The sequence below is a fragment of the Triturus cristatus genome, chromosome 12 (genome assembly GCF_964204655.1).
Source record: "Triturus cristatus chromosome 12, aTriCri1.1, whole genome shotgun sequence".
NCBI classification, from domain to species: Eukaryota; Metazoa; Chordata; class Amphibia; order Caudata; family Salamandridae; genus Triturus; species Triturus cristatus.
The window spans coordinates 720,112,865-720,133,974 of NC_140595.1; the positions used below are offsets into that span (position 1 = coordinate 720,112,865).

The following is a 21,110-nucleotide window of genomic DNA, read 5'->3' on the forward strand; positions in this document are numbered from 1 at the left end:
TTAGGTAAGTACTCGACTGGCAGAGTTATGGTTCTGGGCATAGACTCAAGGGTCTCCCAGGGGAGTCCCAGTCTACTTGCCAAGCCCTAAACTCCCCTTTTATTACATATAATTTACCCCTAAGGTAGGCCCTAGGTAGTCCTAGGTGCATGATGCTATGCAAGTAAAAGATAAGATATGTACTTTGGTGGTTTGCATGTCCTGTAAGTACCAAACAGTCTATTTCATTTTTCACTACTGTGAGGTCTACCTCTCTCATAGGTTAGCATTGGGTATTCCCCTATACTTTTTATTTGGTAATTCCATATCGGAGAGGAGTAGCTTTATTTATTTATTGAAAATCCTACTTACTGGTGAGGTTGGATTTAACTTTACTATTTTAGAAATGCCACTTTTAGAGAGTGAACATTTCTCTGCACTTACTGCTCTATTTACCTGAAACCAGGCCCCAATACACATCTGGATTGCGCTGGGTGACAGCAACATTTGTGCCTTCCCTGTAGAGAGCCACAACACAGGTTACTCAACTGCACCTGGGGGGTGAGCTCCGCTCCCCCTCCACCCACAATAGGTTCAAGAACGATAATTTATGTAAGTAAATACATTATAGCTACAGCTTATAATCATGTTAAATTAAATATTTTGTTGTTAGATGGTTTAAATATTTAAACCTCTGGTACATTTGGTAATTCTGTAAAAGCAGAACCCAACTGCCGTAACATTGCCAACCACAATGCCGTAATTTGGATTCGAACCAAGGTTGCTGCGGCCACAACGCAGAGTACTAACCACTATACGATCACGGCGAGCTACATGGGGTCAATGCCATACACTAACATGGAGAATTTATAATTTGGAACACTCAGGGCTGCTCCTGTGATAGGCTGGATGTATTCATTCCTTCCTCATTCCTCATACAGAGGCTGCGTCTCCTCAGTGGTTGATAGGCTGAAACCGTTTCCTGGCCGCCTGCTTGTGAACTGCCAGGAGTCAAAGATAACACATTACACTTGCGGGCCTGTGATGGGACACCAATGCAGAGAAACCCACTTGGCACAGACCTTCGATTCTGTCTATTAGACCTGCATCTTCCCTGCACCTTTCAAGCCATTTGTATGTGAAGCAAGAAAGAGTTAAGGAGTGATCCATCTACACTTTTATAGGGAGGATGCCGCCGTGAGCTCCTCCCAGCTAATCACACGAACAGCAGTAAAGTAATATAAATACACAGTTGAGGGCGGGCTGCAAGGTCATGTTTTTGAGTAATTATTGAAACTGACCTCAGTGGCTCATTAGCAGAGCTGCGGCTAATGACTGGTTCCAAATCATGATGAAGCAAGCACCATGGCTCGTAGGGGACCCACAACATGCTTTTCTTAGCTCACTGAATTAAAGTATAAACTTCTGCCGTGTGTGAGTGGTAAAGGCTTGTTAATATGGTTCCTTTTCCAATTCAAGTCTGACAACAAGAGGCAGAAACCACGTGGCTTCGAAAGCTCTGGATTTTAGCCACCAACCACAGAGAAAGAGAGAACTGGCAGTATGAGAGTTGGAGAAAACAGGAGCGGGAGCAAGGAGCTCAAATGAGATTAATGGCGCGTAAATAGAGAGCGTAAAGGAACAGTTACACAGCTAAGAAAAGGGAAAGAAAGACTAAGGAAAAAAACACAGAAAGAGCCTGTAGATGAAATTCTCTTCCTGGGACAGCAGATTAAGAGAAATTACATAGGGAGAGGTTAAGCATGTAACACGGGGGAGAATAAAAAAGAAAATGCAGTTTTATGAAGTGTGTTTGCCAAATCCAGCCAGCACTTTTGTTCTATTTCTCTCTTTGCATCTTTTATTGGTAAAGTAAGTTTCAAGTGCATGCCCAGGTATGATTGAGAGAGCAATGGTATAATAATTTGAAGCGTTTACACCAGTGCTAAAGTAGGAAGAGAGATGTAGCAAAGACATGATAGAGGTAGCGATAATAAATATGTGGAGAGGCAATAGTGACACAAAAATAAGCCACCTATTTATAAAACTGAAATTGAAGAAATACTAAAGGTTAACTTCTGAAATTGTAGCCGATAATAACAAGATTCTCGTTGTTGGCAGGATTCGAACCTGCGCGGGGAGACCCCAATGGATTTCAAGTCCATCGCCTTAACCACTCGGCCACAACAACTTACTGTAAGCTGCATGCAAATATTTTGTTTGAAAGTATTCAAGTTGTCCCACATCAGAGTACTGATATTCTGCAATGCGCTTTTTAAAAACAATGTTTTTTTCATCATGCACGTTCTGTCCTAAAAACAAAAATTGCATGAGTATATCTCTGGATCTGTAAAAGGATACGCTTGCATGCAAACTCTCATGTGGCACTCAATTTTTTGGACCCTGTTGCACTCTGTTTTTGCGCTGCTTTTAGTCTACGACCCATATTACAGAAGTCTACCATCTCTGAGTATTTGTGACTCCTTTGTAAGTACCTTATCTTTAATCCTTGAAGAGCTCTATAATAAATGGGTCCGTCAAAGATTGCTTGAATGGAAGATAAAAGAAGGCCCACTTGTCTCACCAAATGCCGTAGAGAAACCTGATGTTTTACTCACGTAATCCTCAGTTAATTTTTGTTAGACATGGCATCCTTAAGGTGGCCTACCAGCGACCTTTTTACTTTTCACCTCACGTTTTGCTCTATCTTTATGTTGGCCTTAGGACTCTAATCACTTTATCACTACTGTGAGAAAGTGGCTCTGTATATACTGTTCCCAAAAAGGTACAGTGTGCACAGAGTCCTCAGTGCCCAGAGGTTTGACAGAGGCTAAAGTTTGATATAACCTTACTCTCTAAAGTGGTAGCCTGCTCGAGCAGTAAGGCAGTATCCGAGGACAGTGTAAAGCATTTGTTGTACACACTCAGTCAGCAAATGGTCTCACACACTCAAGAACTGAACTCTAGGCCAATGGTTTGTATAAAAAATATATCGTTGTTTTATTTTAGAACCAACAATAGGTATCAAAATATACTTTCTCAGAATAAGATGCTTTAGTTAAAAACTTTGCAATAGGCAATTGACTTTTGCAGGTAATAGTTACAGTTTATTGCAATAGGAAACACAATTTCAAATACAATAATACATTGAGCTCAATGGGAATTTTAAGTTATATGCAATTAATTACTTTCAGGATTACTTTTCTAAATCCAGGACTGGATCCTAGATTCAGTCCTGGGACAGTTCTTGGAAACAAGTGAGTAAATTCGTTTTAGTAACTGTTGTGATTTTCAAGCAATATTTTGCTATTTTAAAAGTTGACACTTAGAAATTTTTTCTGATCAAATTACCAATGTTATCCTATGGAAGGAAATTCACTTAGCAGGTAGGTGGGGTTATGGTTACTTTTTCTATGTCAGTGTTGGATCCTAGATCCAGAACTACTGTACCACCTGTAAGCAGTTGAGAAACTGCGTTTAAGTTATACAAGCGATTTTTAAGGAATATTTATAAGTTTGCAAAATCGACACTTAGAAGAAATTTTACAGAAAAACAGTCAATGGTTTCCTATGGAAGAAAATTCAAGTTACGGGTAAAGTACATTCTCGTTACTTTGGTAATTCAGTGCTGGGCTCTTAGGCTCAGTACTGGGACATCTATCTAAAACAGGTAAGCAATTACGTTTTCACAATTGGTACGATTTTTAAAGAATATTTGTAAGTTTCAAAAATCGACACTTAGAAACTTTGTCAGCAAAAAGCAAGCAATGATATCCTATGGAAGAAAATTCGAGTTACTGGTAAGTACGGTTAAAATTACTTTTCAGGGTCAGTACTTAGCTACAAGATGCAGCACTGAGGTCTCTCCTGATAACAGGTGAGTAAATCAGAATTCGTTGTTCGGCTGATTTTAGATGAATATTTTAAAGTTCCAAAACTCCACACTTAGAAGAAATTCCAAGTGGAACCAGTCAATGTTAGCCTATGGAAGAGAAGTGAGTTATCGGCTTTTAGGTAAGTACTCGACTGGCAGAGTTATGGTTCTGGGCATAGACTCAAGGGTCTCCCAGGGGAGTCCCAGTCTACTTGCCAAGCCCTAAACTCCCCTTTTATTACATATAATTTACCCCTAAGGTAGGCCCTAGGTAGTCCTAGGTGCATGATGCTATGCAAGTAAAAGATAAGATATGTACTTTGGTGGTTTGCATGTCCTGTAAGTACCAAACAGTCTATTTCATTTTTCACTACTGTGAGGTCTACCTCTCTCATAGGTTAGCATTGGGTATTCCCCTATACTTTTTATTTGGTAATTCCATATCGGAGAGGAGTAGCTTTATTTATTTATTGAAAATCCTACTTACTGGTGAGGTTGGATTTAACTTTACTATTTTAGAAATGCCACTTTTAGAGAGTGAACATTTCTCTGCACTTACTGCTCTATTTACCTGAAACCAGGCCTCAATACACATCTGGATTGCGCTGGGTGACAGCAACATTTGTGCCTTCCCTGTAGAGAGCCACAACACAGGTTACTCAACTGCACCTGGGGGGTGAGCTCCGCTCCCCCTCCACCCACAATAGGTTCAAGAACGATAATTTATGTAAGTAAATACATTATAGCTACAGCTTATAATCATGTTAAATTAAATATTTTGTTGTTAGATGGTTTAAATATTTAAACCTTGGTACATTTGGTAATTCTGTAAAAGCAGAACCCAACTGCCGTAACATTGCCAACCACAATGCCGTAATTTGGATTCGAACCAAGGTTGCTGCGGCCACAACGCAGAGTACTAACCACTATACGATCACGGCGAGCTACATGGGGTCAATGCCATACACTAACATGGAGAATTTATAATTTGGAACACTCAGGGCTGCTCCTGTGATAGGCTGGATGTATTCATTCCTTCCTCATTCCTCATACAGAGGCTGCGTCTCCTCAGTGGTTGATAGGCTGAAACCGTTTCCTGGCCGCCTGCTTGTGAACTGCCAGGAGTCAAAGATAACACATTACACTTGCGGGCCTGTGATGGGACACCAATGCAGAGAAACCCACTTGGCACAGACCTTCGATTCTGTCTATTAGACCTGCATCTTCCCTGCACCTTTCAAGCCATTTGTATGTGAAGCAAGAAAGAGTTAAGGAGTGATCCATCTACACTTTTATAGGGAGGATGCCGCCGTGAGCTCCTCCCAGCTAATCACACGAACAGCAGTAAAGTAACATAAATACACAGTTGAGGGCGGGCTGCAAGGTCATGTTTTTGAGTAATTATTGAAACTGACCTCAGTGGCTCATTAGCAGAGCTGCGGCTAATGACTGGTTCCAAATCATGATGAAGCAAGCACCATGGCTCGTAGGGGACCCACAACACGCTTTTCTTAGCTCACTGAATTAAAGTATAAACTTCCGCCGTGTGTGAGTGGTAAAGGCTTGTTAATATGGTTCCTTTTCCAATTCAAGTCTGACAACAAGAGGCAGAAACCACGTGGCTTCGAAAGCTCTGGATTTTAGCCACCAACCACAGAGAAAGAGAGAACTGGCAGTATGAGAGTTGGAGAAAACAGGAGCGGGAGCAAGGAGCTCAAATGAGATTAATGGCGCGTAAATAGAGAGCGTAAAGGAACAGTTACACAGCTAAGAAAAGGGAAAGAAAGACTAAGGAAAAAAACACAGAAAGAGCCTGTAGATGAAATTCTCTTCCTGGGACAGCAGATTAAGAGAAATTACATAGGGAGAGGTTAAGCATGTAACACGGGGGAGAATAAAAAAGAAAATGCAGTTTTATGAAGTGTGTTTGCCAAATCCAGCCAGCACTTTTGTTCTATTTCTCTCTTTGCATCTTTTATTGGTAAAGTAAGTTTCAAGTGCATGCCCAGGTATGATTGAGAGAGCAATGGTATAATAATTTGAAGCGTTTACACCAGTGCTAAAGTAGGAAGAGAGATGTAGCAAAGACATGATAGAGGTAGCGATAATAAATATGTGGAGAGGCAATAGTGACACAAAAATAAGCCACCTATTTATAAAACTGAAATTGAAGAAATACTAAAGGTTAACTTCTGAAATTGTAGCCGATAATAACAAGATTCTCGTTGTTGGCAGGATTCGAACCTGCGCGGGGAGACCCCAATGGATTTCAAGTCCATCGCCTTAACCACTCGGCCACAACAACTTACTGTAAGCTGCATGCAAATATTTTGTTTGAAAGTATTCAAGTTGTCCCACATCAGAGTACTGATATTCTGCAATGCGCTTTTTAAAAACAATGTTTTTTTCATCATGCACGTTCTGTCCTAAAAACAAAAATTGCATGAGTATATCTCTGGATCTGTAAAAGGATACGCTTGCATGCAAACTCTCATGTGGCACTCAATTTTTTGGACCCTGTTGCACTCTGTTTTTGCGCTGCTTTTAGTCTACGACCCATATTACAGAAGTCTACCATCTCTGAGTATTTGTGACTCCTTTGTAAGTACCTTATCTTTAATCCTTGAAGAGCTCTATAATAAATGGGTCCGTCAAAGATTGCTTGAATGGAAGATAAAAGAAGGCCCACTTGTCTCACCAAATGCCGTAGAGAAACCTGATGTTTTACTCACGTAATCCTCAGTTAATTTTTGTTAGACATGGCATCCTTAAGGTGGCCTACCAGCGACCTTTTTGCTTTTCACCTCACGTTTTGCTCTATCTTTATGTTGGCCTTAGGACTCTAATCACTTTATCACTACTGTGAGAAAGTGGCTCTGTATATACTGTTCCCAAAAAGGTACAGTGTGCACAGAGTCCTCAGTGCCCAGAGGTTTGACAGAGGCTAAAGTTTGATATAACCTTACTCTCTAAAGTGGTAGCTTGCTCGAGCAGTAAGGCAGTATCCGAGGACAGTGTAAAGCATTTGTTGTACACACTCAGTCAGCAAATGGTCTCACACACTCAAGAACTGAACTCTAGGCCAATGGTTTGTATAAAAAATATATCGTTGTTTTATTTTAGAACCAACAATAGGTATCAAAATATACTTTCTCAGAATAAGATGCTTTAGTTAAAAACTTTGCAATAGGCAATTGACTTTTGCAGGTAATAGTTACAGTTTATTGCAATAGGAAACACAATTTCAAATACAATAATACATTGAGCTCAATGGGAATTTTAAGTTATATGCAATTAATTACTTTCAGGATTACTTTTCTAAATCCAGGACTGGATCCTAGATTCAGTCCTGGGACAGTTCTTGGAAACAAGTGAGTAAATTCGTTTTAGTAACTGTTGTGATTTTCAAGCAATATTTTGCTATTTTAAAAGTTGACACTTAGAAATTTTTTCCGATCAAATTACCAATGTTATCCTATGGAAGGAAATTCACTTAGCAGGTAGGTGGGGTTATGGTTACTTTTTCTATGTCAGTGTTGGATCCTAGATCCAGAACTACTGTACCACCTGTAAGCAGTTGAGAAACTGCGTTTAAGTTATACAAGCGATTTTTAAGGAATATTTATAAGTTTGCAAAATCGACACTTAGAAGAAATTTTACAGAAAAACAGTCAATGGTTTCCTATGGAAGAAAATTCAAGTTACGGGTAAAGTACATTCTCGTTACTTTGGTAATTCAGTGCTGGGCTCCTAGGCTCAGTACTGGGACATCTATCTAAAACAGGTAAGCAATTACGTTTTCACAATTGGTACGATTTTTAAAGAATATTTGTAAGTTTCAAAAATCGACACTTAGAAACTTTGTCAGCAAAAAGCAAGCAATGATATCCTATGGAAGAAAATTCGAGTTACTGGTAAGTACGGTTAAAATTACTTTTCAGGGTCAGTACTTAGCTACAAGATGCAGCACTGAGGTCTCTCCTGATAACAGGTGAGTAAATCAGAATTCGTTGTTCGGCTGATTTTAGATGAATATTTTAAAGTTCCAAAACTCCACACTTAGAAGAAATTCCAAGTGGAACCAGTCAATGTTAGCCTATGGAAGAGAAGTGAGTTATCGGCTTTTAGGTAAGTACTCGACTGGCAGAGTTATGGTTCTGGGCATAGACTCAAGGGTCTCCCAGGGGAGTCCCAGTCTACTTGCCAAGCCCTAAACTCCCCTTTTATTACATATAATTTACCCCTAAGGTAGGCCCTAGGTAGTCCTAGGTGCATGATGCTATGCAAGTAAAAGATAAGATATGTACTTTGGTGGTTTGCATGTCCTGTAAGTACCAAACAGTCTATTTCATTTTTCACTACTGTGAGGTCTACCTCTCTCATAGGTTAGCATTGGGTATTCCCCTATACTTTTTATTTGGTAATTCCATATCGGAGAGGAGTAGCTTTATTTATTTATTGAAAATCCTACTTACTGGTGAGGTTGGATTTAACTTTACTATTTTAGAAATGCCACTTTTAGAGAGTGAACATTTCTCTGCACTTACTGCTCTATTTACCTGAAACCAGGCCCCAATACACATCTGGATTGCGCTGGGTGACAGCAACATTTGTGCCTTCCCTGTAGAGAGCCACAACACAGGTTACTCAACTGCACCTGGGGGGTGAGCTCCGCTCCCCCTCCACCCACAATAGGTTCAAGAACGATAATTTATGTAAGTAAATACATTATAGCTACAGCTTATAATCATGTTAAATTAAATATTTTGTTGTTAGATGGTTTAAATATTTAAACCTTGGTACATTTGGTAATTCTGTAAAAGCAGAACCCAACTGCCGTAACATTGCCAACCACAATGCCGTAATTTGGATTCGAACCAAGGTTGCTGCGGCCACAACGCAGAGTACTAACCACTATACGATCACGGCGAGCTACATGGGGTCAATGCCATACACTAACATGGAGAATTTATAATTTGGAACACTCAGGGCTGCTCCTGTGATAGGCTGGATGTATTCATTCCTTCCTCATTCCTCATACAGAGGCTGCGTCTCCTCAGTGGTTGATAGGCTGAAACCGTTTCCTGGCCGCCTGCTTGTGAACTGCCAGGAGTCAAAGATAACACATTACACTTGCGGGCCTGTGATGGGACACCAATGCAGAGAAACCCACTTGGCACAGACCTTCGATTCTGTCTATTAGACCTGCATCTTCCCTGCACCTTTCAAGCCATTTGTATGTGAAGCAAGAAAGAGTTAAGGAGTGATCCATCTACACTTTTATAGGGAGGATGCCGCCGTGAGCTCCTCCCAGCTAATCACACGAACAGCAGTAAAGTAATATAAATACACAGTTGAGGGCGGGCTGCAAGGTCATGTTTTTGAGTAATTATTGAAACTGACCTCAGTGGCTCATTAGCAGAGCTGCGGCTAATGACTGGTTCCAAATCATGATGAAGCAAGCACCATGGCTCGTAGGGGACCCACAACACGCTTTTCTTAGCTCACTGAATTAAAGTATAAACTTCCGCCGTGTGTGAGTGGTAAAGGCTTGTTAATATGGTTCCTTTTCCAATTCAAGTCTGACAACAAGAGGCAGAAACCACGTGGCTTCGAAAGCTCTGGATTTTAGCCACCAACCACAGAGAAAGAGAGAACTGGCAGTATGAGAGTTGGAGAAAACAGGAGCGGGAGCAAGGAGCTCAAATGAGATTAATGGCGCGTAAATAGAGAGCGTAAAGGAACAGTTACACAGCTAAGAAAAGGGAAAGAAAGACTAAGGAAAAAAACACAGAAAGAGCCTGTAGATGAAATTCTCTTCCTGGGACAGCAGATTAAGAGAAATTACATAGGGAGAGGTTAAGCATGTAACACGGGGGAGAATAAAAAAGAAAATGCAGTTTTATGAAGTGTGTTTGCCAAATCCAGCCAGCACTTTTGTTCTATTTCTCTCTTTGCATCTTTTATTGGTAAAGTAAGTTTCAAGTGCATGCCCAGGTATGATTGAGAGAGCAATGGTATAATAATTTGAAGCGTTTACACCAGTGCTAAAGTAGGAAGAGAGATGTAGCAAAGACATGATAGAGGTAGCGATAATAAATATGTGGAGAGGCAATAGTGACACAAAAATAAGCCACCCATTTATAAAACTGAAATTGAAGAAATACTAAAGGTTAACTTCTGAAATTGTAGCCGATAATAACAAGATTCTCGTTGTTGGCAGGATTCGAACCTGCGCGGGGAGACCCCAATGGATTTCAAGTCCATCGCCTTAACCACTCGGCCACAACAACTTACTGTAAGCTGCATGCAAATATTTTGTTTGAAAGTATTCAAGTTGTCCCACATCAGAGTACTGATATTCTGCAATGCGCTTTTTAAAAACAATGTTTTTTTCATCATGCACGTTCTGTCCTAAAAACAAAAATTGCATGAGTATATCTCTGGATCTGTAAAAGGATACGCTTGCATGCAAACTCTCATGTGGCACTCAATTTTTTGGACCCTGTTGCACTCTGTTTTTGCGCTGCTTTTAGTCTACGACCCATATTACAGAAGTCTACCATCTCTGAGTATTTGTGACTCCTTTGTAAGTACCTTATCTTTAATCCTTGAAGAGCTCTATAATAAATGGGTCCGTCAAAGATTGCTTGAATGGAAGATAAAAGAAGGCCCACTTGTCTCACCAAATGCCGTAGAGAAACCTGATGTTTTACTCACGTAATCCTCAGTTAATTTTTGTTAGACATGGCATCCTTAAGGTGGCCTACCAGCGACCTTTTTGCTTTTCACCTCACGTTTTGCTCTATCTTTATGTTGGCCTTAGGACTCTAATCACTTTATCACTACTGTGAGAAAGTGGCTCTGTATATACTGTTCCCAAAAAGGTACAGTGTGCACAGAGTCCTCAGTGCCCAGAGGTTTGACAGAGGCTAAAGTTTGATATAACCTTACTCTCTAAAGTGGTAGCTTGCTCGAGCAGTAAGGCAGTATCCGAGGACAGTGTAAAGCATTTGTTGTACACACTCAGTCAGCAAATGGTCTCACACACTCAAGAACTGAACTCTAGGCCAATGGTTTGTATAAAAAATATATCGTTGTTTTATTTTAGAACCAACAATAGGTATCAAAATATACTTTCTCAGAATAAGATGCTTTAGTTAAAAACTTTGCAATAGGCAATTGACTTTTGCAGGTAATAGTTACAGTTTATTGCAATAGGAAACACAATTTCAAATACAATAATACATTGAGCTCAATGGGAATTTTAAGTTATATGCAATTAATTACTTTCAGGATTACTTTTCTAAATCCAGGACTGGATCCTAGATTCAGTCCTGGGACAGTTCTTGGAAACAAGTGAGTAAATTCGTTTTAGTAACTGTTGTGATTTTCAAGCAATATTTTGCTATTTTAAAAGTTGACACTTAGAAATTTTTTCTGATCAAATTACCAATGTTATCCTATGGAAGGAAATTCACTTAGCAGGTAGGTGGGGTTATGGTTACTTTTTCTATGTCAGTGTTGGATCCTAGATCCAGCACTACTGTACCACCTGTAAGCAGTTGAGAAACTGCGTTTAAGTTATACAAGCGATTTTTAAGGAATATTTATAAGTTTGCAAAATCGACACTTAGAAGAAATTTTACAGAAAAACAGTCAATGGTTTCCTATGGAAGAAAATTCAAGTTACGGGTAAAGTACATTCTCGTTACTTTGGTAATTCAGTGCTGGGCTCCTAGGCTCAGTACTGGGACATCTATCTAAAACAGGTAAGCAATTACGTTTTCACAATTGGTACGATTTTTAAAGAATATTTGTAAGTTTCAAAAATCGACACTTAGAAACTTTGTCAGCAAAAAGCAAGCAATGATATCCTATGGAAGAAAATTCGAGTTACTGGTAAGTACGGTTAAAATTACTTTTCAGGGTCAGTACTGAGCTACAAGATGCAGCACTGAGGTCTCTCCTGATAACAGGTGAGTAAATCAGAATTCGTTGTTCGGCTGATTTTAGATGAATATTTTAAAGTTCCAAAACTCCACACTTAGAAGAAATTCCAAGTGGAACCAGTCAATGTTAGCCTATGGAAGAGAAGTGAGTTATCGGCTTTTAGGTAAGTACTCGACTGGCAGAGTTATGGTTCTGGGCATAGACTCAAGGGTCTCCCAGGGGAGTCCCAGTCTACTTGCCAAGCCCTAAACTCCCCTTTTATTACATATAATTTACCCCTAAGGTAGGCCCTAGGTAGTCCTAGGTGCATGATGCTATGCAAGTAAAAGATAAGATATGTACTTTGGTGGTTTGCATGTCCTGTAAGTACCAAACAGTCTATTTCATTTTTCACTACTGTGAGGTCTACCTCTCTCATAGGTTAGCATTGGGTATTCCCCTATACTTTTTATTTGGTAATTCCATATCGGAGAGGAGTAGCTTTATTTATTTATTGAAAATCCTACTTACTGGTGAGGTTGGATTTAACTTTACTATTTTAGAAATGCCACTTTTAGAGAGTGAACATTTCTCTGCACTTACTGCTCTATTTACCTGAAACCAGGCCCCAATACACATCTGGATTGCGCTGGGTGACAGCAACATTTGTGCCTTCCCTGTAGAGAGCCACAACACAGGTTACTCAACTGCACCTGGGGGGTGAGCTCCGCTCCCCCTCCACCCACAATAGGTTCAAGAACGATAATTTATGTAAGTAAATACATTATAGCTACAGCTTATAATCATGTTAAATTAAATATTTTGTTGTTAGATGGTTTAAATATTTAAACCTCTGGTACATTTGGTAATTCTGTAAAAGCAGAACCCAACTGCCGTAACATTGCCAACCACAATGCCGTAATTTGGATTCGAACCAAGGTTGCTGCGGCCACAACGCAGAGTACTAACCACTATACGATCACGGCGAGCTACATGGGGTCAATGCCATACTCTAACATGGAGAATTTATAATTTGGAACACTCAGGGCTGCTCCTGTGATAGGCTGGATGTATTCATTCCTTCCTCATTCCTCATACAGAGGCTGCGTCTCCTTAGTGGTTGATAGGCTGAAACCGTTTCCTGGCCGCCTGCTTGTGAACTGCCAGGAGTCAAAGATAACACATTACACTTGCGGGCCTGTGATGGGACACCAATGCAGAGAAACCCACTTGGCACAGACCTTCGATTCTGTCTATTAGACCTGCATCTTCCCTGCACCTTTCAAGCCATTTGTATGTGAAGCAAGAAAGAGTTAAGGAGTGATCCATCTACACTTTTATAGGGAGGATGCCGCCGTGAGCTCCTCCCAGCTAATCACACGAACAGCAGTAAAGTAATATAAATACACAGTTGAGGGCGGGCTGCAAGGTCATGTTTTTGAGTAATTATTGAAACTGACCTCAGTGGCTCATTAGCAGAGCTGCGGCTAATGACTGGTTCCAAATCATGATGAAGCAAGCACCATGGCTCGTAGGGGACCCACAACACGCTTTTCTTAGCTCACTGAATTAAAGTATAAACTTCCGCCGTGTGTGAGTGGTAAAGGCTTGTTAATATGGTTCCTTTTCCAATTCAAGTCTGACAACAAGAGGCAGAAACCACGTGGCTTCGAAAGCTCTGGATTTTAGCCACCAACCACAGAGAAAGAGAGAACTGGCAGTATGAGAGTTGGAGAAAACAGGAGCGGGAGCAAGGAGCTCAAATGAGATTAATGGCGCGTAAATAGAGAGCGTAAAGGAACAGTTACACAGCTAAGAAAAGGGAAAGAAAGACTAAGGAAAAAAACACAGAAAGAGCCTGTAGATGAAATTCTCTTCCTGGGACAGCAGATTAAGAGAAATTACATAGGGAGAGGTTAAGCATGTAACACGGGGGAGAATAAAAAAGAAAATGCAGTTTTATGAAGTGTGTTTGCCAAATCCAGCCAGCACTTTTGTTCTATTTCTCTCTTTGCATCTTTTATTGGTAAAGTAAGTTTCAAGTGCATGCCCAGGTATGATTGAGAGAGCAATGGTATAATAATTTGAAGCGTTTACACCAGTGCTAAAGTAGGAAGAGAGATGTAGCAAAGACATGATAGAGGTAGCGATAATAAATATGTGGAGAGGCAATAGTGACACAAAAATAAGCCACCTATTTATAAAACTGAAATTGAAGAAATACTAAAGGTTAACTTCTGAAATTGTAGCCGATAATAACAAGATTCTCGTTGTTGGCAGGATTCGAACCTGCGCGGGGAGACCCCAATGGATTTCAAGTCCATCGCCTTAACCACTCGGCCACAACAACTTACTGTAAGCTGCATGCAAATATTTTGTTTGAAAGTATTCAAGTTGTCCCACATCAGAGTACTGATATTCTGCAATGCGCTTTTTAAAAACAATGTTTTTTTCATCATGCACGTTCTGTCCTAAAAACAAAAATTGCATGAGTATATCTCTGGATCTGTAAAAGGATACGCTTGCATGCAAACTCTCATGTGGCACTCAATTTTTTGGACCCTGTTGCACTCTGTTTTTGCGCTGCTTTTAGTCTACGACCCATATTACAGAAGTCTACCATCTCTGAGTATTTGTGACTCCTTTGTAAGTACCTTATCTTTAATCCTTGAAGAGCTCTATAATAAATGGGTCCGTCAAAGATTGCTTGAATGGAAGATAAAAGAAGGCCCACTTGTCTCACCAAATGCCGTAGAGAAACCTGATGTTTTACTCACGTAATCCTCAGTTAATTTTTGTTAGACATGGCATCCTTAAGGTGGCCTACCAGCGACCTTTTTGCTTTTCACCTCACGTTTTGCTCTATCTTTATGTTGGCCTTAGGACTCTAATCACTTTATCACTACTGTGAGAAAGTGGCTCTGTATATACTGTTCCCAAAAAGGTACAGTGTGCACAGAGTCCTCAGTGCCCAGAGGTTTGACAGAGGCTAAAGTTTGATATAACCTTACTCTCTAAAGTGGTAGCTTGCTCGAGCAGTAAGGCAGTATCCGAGGACAGTGTAAAGCATTTGTTGTATACACTCAGTCAGCAAATGGTCTCACACACTCAAGAACTGAACTCTAGGCCAATGGTTTGTATAAAAAATATATCGTTGTTTTATTTTAGAACCAACAATAGGTATCAAAATATACTTTCTCAGAATAAGATGCTTTAGTTAAAAACTTTGCAATAGGCAATTGACTTTTGCAGGTAATAGTTACAGTTTATTGCAATAGGAAACACAATTTCAAATACAATAATACATTGAGCTCAATGGGAATTTTAAGTTATATGCAATTAATTACTTTCAGGATTACTTTTCTAAATCCAGGACTGGATCCTAGATTCAGTCCTGGGACAGTTCTTGGAAACAAGTGAGTAAATTCGTTTTAGTAACTGTTGTGATTTTCAAGCAATATTTTGCTATTTTAAAAGTTGACACTTAGAAATTTTTTCTGATCAAATTACCAATGTTATCCTATGGAAGGAAATTCACTTAGCAGGTAGGTGGGGTTATGGTTACTTTTTCTATGTCAGTGTTGGATCCTAGATCCAGAACTACTGTACCACCTGTAAGCAGTTGAGAAACTGCGTTTAAGTTATACAAGCGATTTTTAAGGAATATTTATAAGTTTGCAAAATCGACACTTAGAAGAAATTTTACAGAAAAACAGTCAATGGTTTCCTATGGAAGAAAATTCAAGTTACGGGTAAAGTACATTCTCGTTACTTTGGTAATTCAGTGCTGGGCTCCTAGGCTCAGTACTGGGACATCTATCTAAAACAGGTAAGCAATTACGTTTTCACAATTGGTACGATTTTTAAAGAATATTTGTAAGTTTCAAAAATCGACACTTAGAAACTTTGTCAGCAAAAAGCAAGCAATGATATCCTATGGAAGAAAATTCGAGTTACTGGTAAGTACGGTTAAAATTACTTTTCAGGGTCAGTACTGAGCTACAAGATGCAGCACTGAGGTCTCTCCTGATAACAGGTGAGTAAATCAGAATTCGTTGTTCGGCTGATTTTAGATGAATATTTTAAAGTTCCAAAACTCCACACTTAGAAGAAATTCCAAGTGGAACCAGTCAATGTTAGCCTATGGAAGAGAAGTGAGTTATCGGCTTTTAGGTAAGTACTCGACTGGCAGAGTTATGGTTCTGGGCATAGACTCAAGGGTCTCCCAGGGGAGTCCCAGTCTACTTGCCAAGCCCTAAACTCCCCTTTTATTACATATAATTTACCCCTAAGGTAGGCCCTAGGTAGTCCTAGGTGCATGATGCTATGCAAGTAAAAGATAAGATATGTACTTTGGTGGTTTGCATGTCCTGTAAGTACCAAACAGTCTATTTCATTTTTCACTACTGTGAGGTCTACCTCTCTCATAGGTTAGCATTGGGTATTCCCCTATACTTTTTATTTGGTAATTCCATATCGGAGAGGAGTAGCTTTATTTATTTATTGAAAATCCTACTTACTGGTGAGGTTGGATTTAACTTTACTATTTTAGAAATGCCACTTTTAGAGAGTGAACATTTCTCTGCACTTACTGCTCTATTTACCTGAAACCAGGCCCGAATACACATCTGGATTGCGCTGGGTGACAGCAACATTTGTGCCTTCCCTGTAGAGAGCCACAACACAGGTTACTCAACTGCACCTGGGGGGTGAGCTCCGCTCCCCCTCCACCCACAATAGGTTCAAGAACGATAATTTATGTAAGTAAATACATTATAGCTACAGCTTATAATCATGTTAAATTAAATATTTTGTTGTTAGATGGTTTAAATATTTAAACCTCTGGTACATTTGGTAATTCTGTAAAAGCAGAACCCAACTGCCGTAACATTGCCAACCACAATGCCGTAATTTGGATTCGAACCAAGGTTGCTGCGGCCACAACGCAGAGTACTAACCACTATACGATCACGGCGAGCTACATGGGGTCAATGCCATACTCTAACATGGAGAATTTATAATTTGGAACACTCAGGGCTGCTCCTGTGATAGGCTGGATGTATTCATTCCTTCCTCATTCCTCATACAGAGGCTGCGTCTCCTCAGTGGTTGATAGGCTGAAACCGTTTCCTGGCCGCCTGCTTGTGAACTGCCAGGAGTCAAAGATAACACATTACACTTGCGGGCCTGTGATGGGACACCAATGCAGAGAAACCCACTTGGCACAGACCTTCGATTCTGTCTATTAGACCTGCATCTTCCCTGCACCTTTCAAGCCATTTGTATGTGAAGCAAGAAAGAGTTAAGGAGTGATCCATCTACACTTTTATAGGGAGGATGCCGCCGTGAGCTCCTCCCAGCTAATCACACGAACAGCAGTAAAGTAATATAAATACACAGTTGAGGGCGGGCTGCAAGGTCATGTTTTTGAGTAATTATTGAAACTGACCTCAGTGGCTCATTAGCAGAGCTGCGGCTAATGACTGGTTCCAAATCATGATGAAGCAAGCACCATGGCTCGTAGGGGACCCACAACACGCTTTTCTTAGCTCACTGAATTAAAGTATAAACTTCCGCCGTGTGTGAGTGGTAAAGGCTTGTTAATATGGTTCCTTTTCCAATTCAAGTCTGACAACAAGAGGCAGAAACCACGTGGCTTCGAAAGCTCTGGATTTTAGCCACCAACCACAGAGAAAGAGAGAACTGGCAGTATGAGAGTTGGAGAAAACAGGAGCGGGAGCAAGGAGCTCAAATGAGATTAATGGCGCGTAAATAGAGAGCGTAAAGGAACAGTTACACAGCTAAGAAAAGGGAAAGAAAGACTAAGGAAAAAAACACAGAAAGAGCCTGTAGATGAAATTCTCTTCCTGGGACAGCAGATTAAGAGAAATTACATAGGGAGAGGTTAAGCATGTAACACGGGGGAGAATAAAAAAGAAAATGCAGTTTTATGAAGTGTGTTTGCCAAATCCAGCCAGCACTTTTGTTCTATTTCTCTCTTTGCATCTTTTATTGGTAAAGTAAGTTTCAAGTGCATGCCCAGGTATGATTGAGAGAGCAATGGTATAATAATTTGAAGCGTTTACACCAGTGCTAAAGTAGGAAGAGAGATGTAGCAAAGACATGATAGAGGTAGCGATAATAAATATGTGGAGAGGCAATAGTGACACAAAAATAAGCCACCTATTTATAAAACTGAAATTGAAGAAATACTAAAGGTTAACTTCTGAAATTGTAGCCGATAATAACAAGATTCTCGTTGTTGGCAGGATTCGAACCTGCGCGGGGAGACCCCAATGGATTTCAAGTCCATCGCCTTAACCACTCGGCCACAACAACTTACTGTAAGCTGCATGCAAATATTTTGTTTGAAAGTATTCAAGTTGTCCCACATCAGAGTACTGATATTCTGCAATGCGCTTTTTAAAAACAATGTTTTTTTCATCATGCACGTTCTGTCCTAAAAACAAAAATTGCATGAGTATATCTCTGGATCTGTAAAAGGATACGCTTGCATGCAAACTCTCATGTGGCACTCAATTTTTTGGACCCTGTTGCACTCTGTTTTTGCGCTGCTTTTAGTCTACGACCCATATTACAGAAGTCTACCATCTCTGAGTATTTGTGACTCCTTTGTAAGTACCTTATCTTTAATCCTTGAAGAGCTCTATAATAAATGGGTCCGTCAAAGATTGCTTGAATGGAAGATAAAAGAAGGCCCACTTGTCTCACCAAATGCCGTAGAGAAACCTGATGTTTTACTCACGTAATCCTCAGTTAATTTTTGTTAGACATGGCATCCTTAAGGTGGCCTACCAGCGACCTTTTTGCTTTTCACCTCACGTTTTGCTCTATCTTTATGTTGGCCTTAGGACTCTAATCACTTTATCACTACTGTGAGAAAGTGGCTCTGTATATACTGTTCCCAAAAAGGTACAGTGTGCACAGAGTCCTCAGTGCCCAGAGGTTTGACAGAGGCTAAAGTTTGATATAACCTTACTCTCTAAAGTGGTAGCTTGCTCGAGCAGTAAGGCAGTATCCGAGGACAGTGTAAAGCATTTGTTGTACACACTCAGTCAGCAAATGGTCTCACACACTCAAGAACTGAACTCTAGGCCAATGGTTTGTATAAAAAATATATCGTTGTTTTATTTTAGAACCAACAATAGGTATCAAAATATACTTTCTCAGAATAAGATGCTTTAGTTAAAAACTTTGCAATAGGCAATTGACTTTTGCAGGTAATAGTTACAGTTTATTGCAATAGGAAACACAATTTCAAATACAATAATACATTGAGCTCAATGGGAATTTTAAGTTATATGCAATTAATTACTTTCAGGATTACTTTTCTAAATCCAGGACTGGATCCTAGATTCAGTCCTGGGACAGTTCTTGGAAACAAGTGAGTAAATTCGTTTTAGTAACTGTTGTGATTTTCAAGCAATATTTTGCTATTTTAAAAGTTGACACTTAGAAATTTTTTCTGATCAAATTACCAATGTTATCCTATGGAAGGAAATTCACTTAGCAGGTAGGTGGGGTTATGGTTACTTTTTCTATGTCAGTGTTGGATCCTAGATCCAGCACTACTGTACCACCTGTAAGCAGTTGAGAAACTGCGTTTAAGTTATACAAGCGATTTTTAAGGAATATTTATAAGTTTGCAAAATCGACACTTAGAAGAAATTTTACAGAAAAACAGTCAATGGTTTCCTATGGAAGAAAATTCAAGTTACGGGTAAAGTACATTCTCGTTACTTTGGTAATTCAGTGCTGGGCTCCTAGGCTCAGTACTGGGACATCTATCTAAAACAGGTAAGCAATTACGTTTTCACAATTGGTACGATTTTTAAAGAATATTTGTAAGTTTCAAAAATCGACACTTAGAAACTTTGTCAGCAAAAAGCAAGCAATGATATCCTATGGAAGAAAATTCGAGTTACTGGTAAGTACGGTTAAAATTACTTTTCAGGGTCAGTACTGAGCTACAAGATGCAGCACTGAGGTCTCTCCTGATAACAGGTGAGTAAATCAGAATTCGTTGTTCGGCTGATTTTAGATGAATATTTTAAAGTTCCAAAACTCCACACTTAGAAGAAATTCCAAGTGGAACCAGTCAATGTTAGCCTATGGAAGAGAAGTGAGTTATCGGCTTTTAGGTAAGTACTCGACTGGCAGAGTTATGGTTCTGGGCATAGACTCAAGGGTCTCCCAGGGGAGTCCCAGTCTACTTGCCAAGCCCTAAACTCCCCTTTTATTACATATAATTTACCCCTAAGGTAGGCCCTAGGTAGTCCTAGGTGCATGATGCTATGCAAGTAAAAGATAAGATATGTACTTTGGTGGTTTGCATGTCCTGTAAGTACCAAACAGTCTATTTCATTTTTCACTACTGTGAGGTCTACCTCTCTCATAGGTTAGCATTGGGTATTCCCCTATACTTTTTATTTGGTAATTCCATATCGGAGAGGAGTAGCTTTATTTATTTATTGAAAATCCTACTTACTGGTGAGGTTGGATTTAACTTTACTATTTTAGAAATGCCACTTTTAGAGAGTGAACATTTCTCTGCACTTACTGCTCTATTTACCTGAAACCAGGCCCCAATACACATCTGGATTGCGCTGGGTGACAGCAACATTTGTGCCTTCCCTGTAGAGAGCCACAACACAGGTTACTCAACTGCACCTGGGGGGTGAGCTCCGCTCCCCATCCACCCACAATAGGTTCAAGAACGATAATTTATGTAAGTAAATACATTATAGCTACAGCTTATAATCATGTTAAATTAAATATTTTGTTGTTAGATGGTTTAAATATTTAAACCTCTGGTACATTTGGTAATTCTGTAAAAGCAGAACCCAACTGCCGTAACATTGCCAACCACAATGCCGTAATTTAGATTCGAACCAAGGTTGCTGCGGCCACAACGCAGAGTACTAACCACTATACGATCACGGCGAGCTACATGGGGTCAATGCCATACACTAACATGGAGAATTTATAATTTGGAACACTCAGGGCTGCTCCTGTGATAGGCTGGATGTATTCATTCCTTCCTCATTCCTCATACAGAGGCTGCGTCTCCTCAGTGGTTGATAGGCTGAAACCGTTTCCTGGCCGCCTGCTTGTGAACTGCCAGGAGTCAAAGATAACACATTACACTTGCGGGCCTGTGATGGGACACCAATGCAGAGAAACCCACTTGGCACAGACCTTCGATTCTGTCTATTAGACCTGCATCTTCCCTGCACCTTTCAAGCCATTTGTATGTGAAGCAAGAAAGAGTTAAGGAGTGATCCATCTACACTTTTATAGGGAG

The 21,110-nt window shown here is 40.0% G+C and overlaps 5 non-coding genes across 5 annotated transcripts; all 5 read right to left on the bottom strand.

Moving 5' to 3' along the window:
• Window positions 1-2,088: 2,088 nt before the first annotated feature.
• On the bottom strand, window positions 2,089-2,170 carry TRNAS-UGA (transfer RNA serine (anticodon UGA)). The gene has a single exon. It is a non-coding gene; the product is annotated as a tRNA-Ser (tRNA).
• A 3,906-nt stretch (window positions 2,171-6,076) lies between these two features.
• Window positions 6,077-6,158, bottom strand: TRNAS-UGA (transfer RNA serine (anticodon UGA)). The gene has a single exon. It is a non-coding gene; the product is annotated as a tRNA-Ser (tRNA).
• A 3,906-nt stretch (window positions 6,159-10,064) lies between these two features.
• On the bottom strand, window positions 10,065-10,146 carry TRNAS-UGA (transfer RNA serine (anticodon UGA)). The gene has a single exon. It is a non-coding gene; the product is annotated as a tRNA-Ser (tRNA).
• Window positions 10,147-14,053: 3,907 nt separating this feature from the next.
• TRNAS-UGA (transfer RNA serine (anticodon UGA)) lies at window positions 14,054-14,135 on the bottom strand. The gene has a single exon. It is a non-coding gene; the product is annotated as a tRNA-Ser (tRNA).
• Window positions 14,136-18,042: 3,907 nt separating this feature from the next.
• TRNAS-UGA (transfer RNA serine (anticodon UGA)) lies at window positions 18,043-18,124 on the bottom strand. Its single transcript has one exon. It is a non-coding gene; the product is annotated as a tRNA-Ser (tRNA).
• Window positions 18,125-21,110: the final 2,986 nt, after the last annotated feature.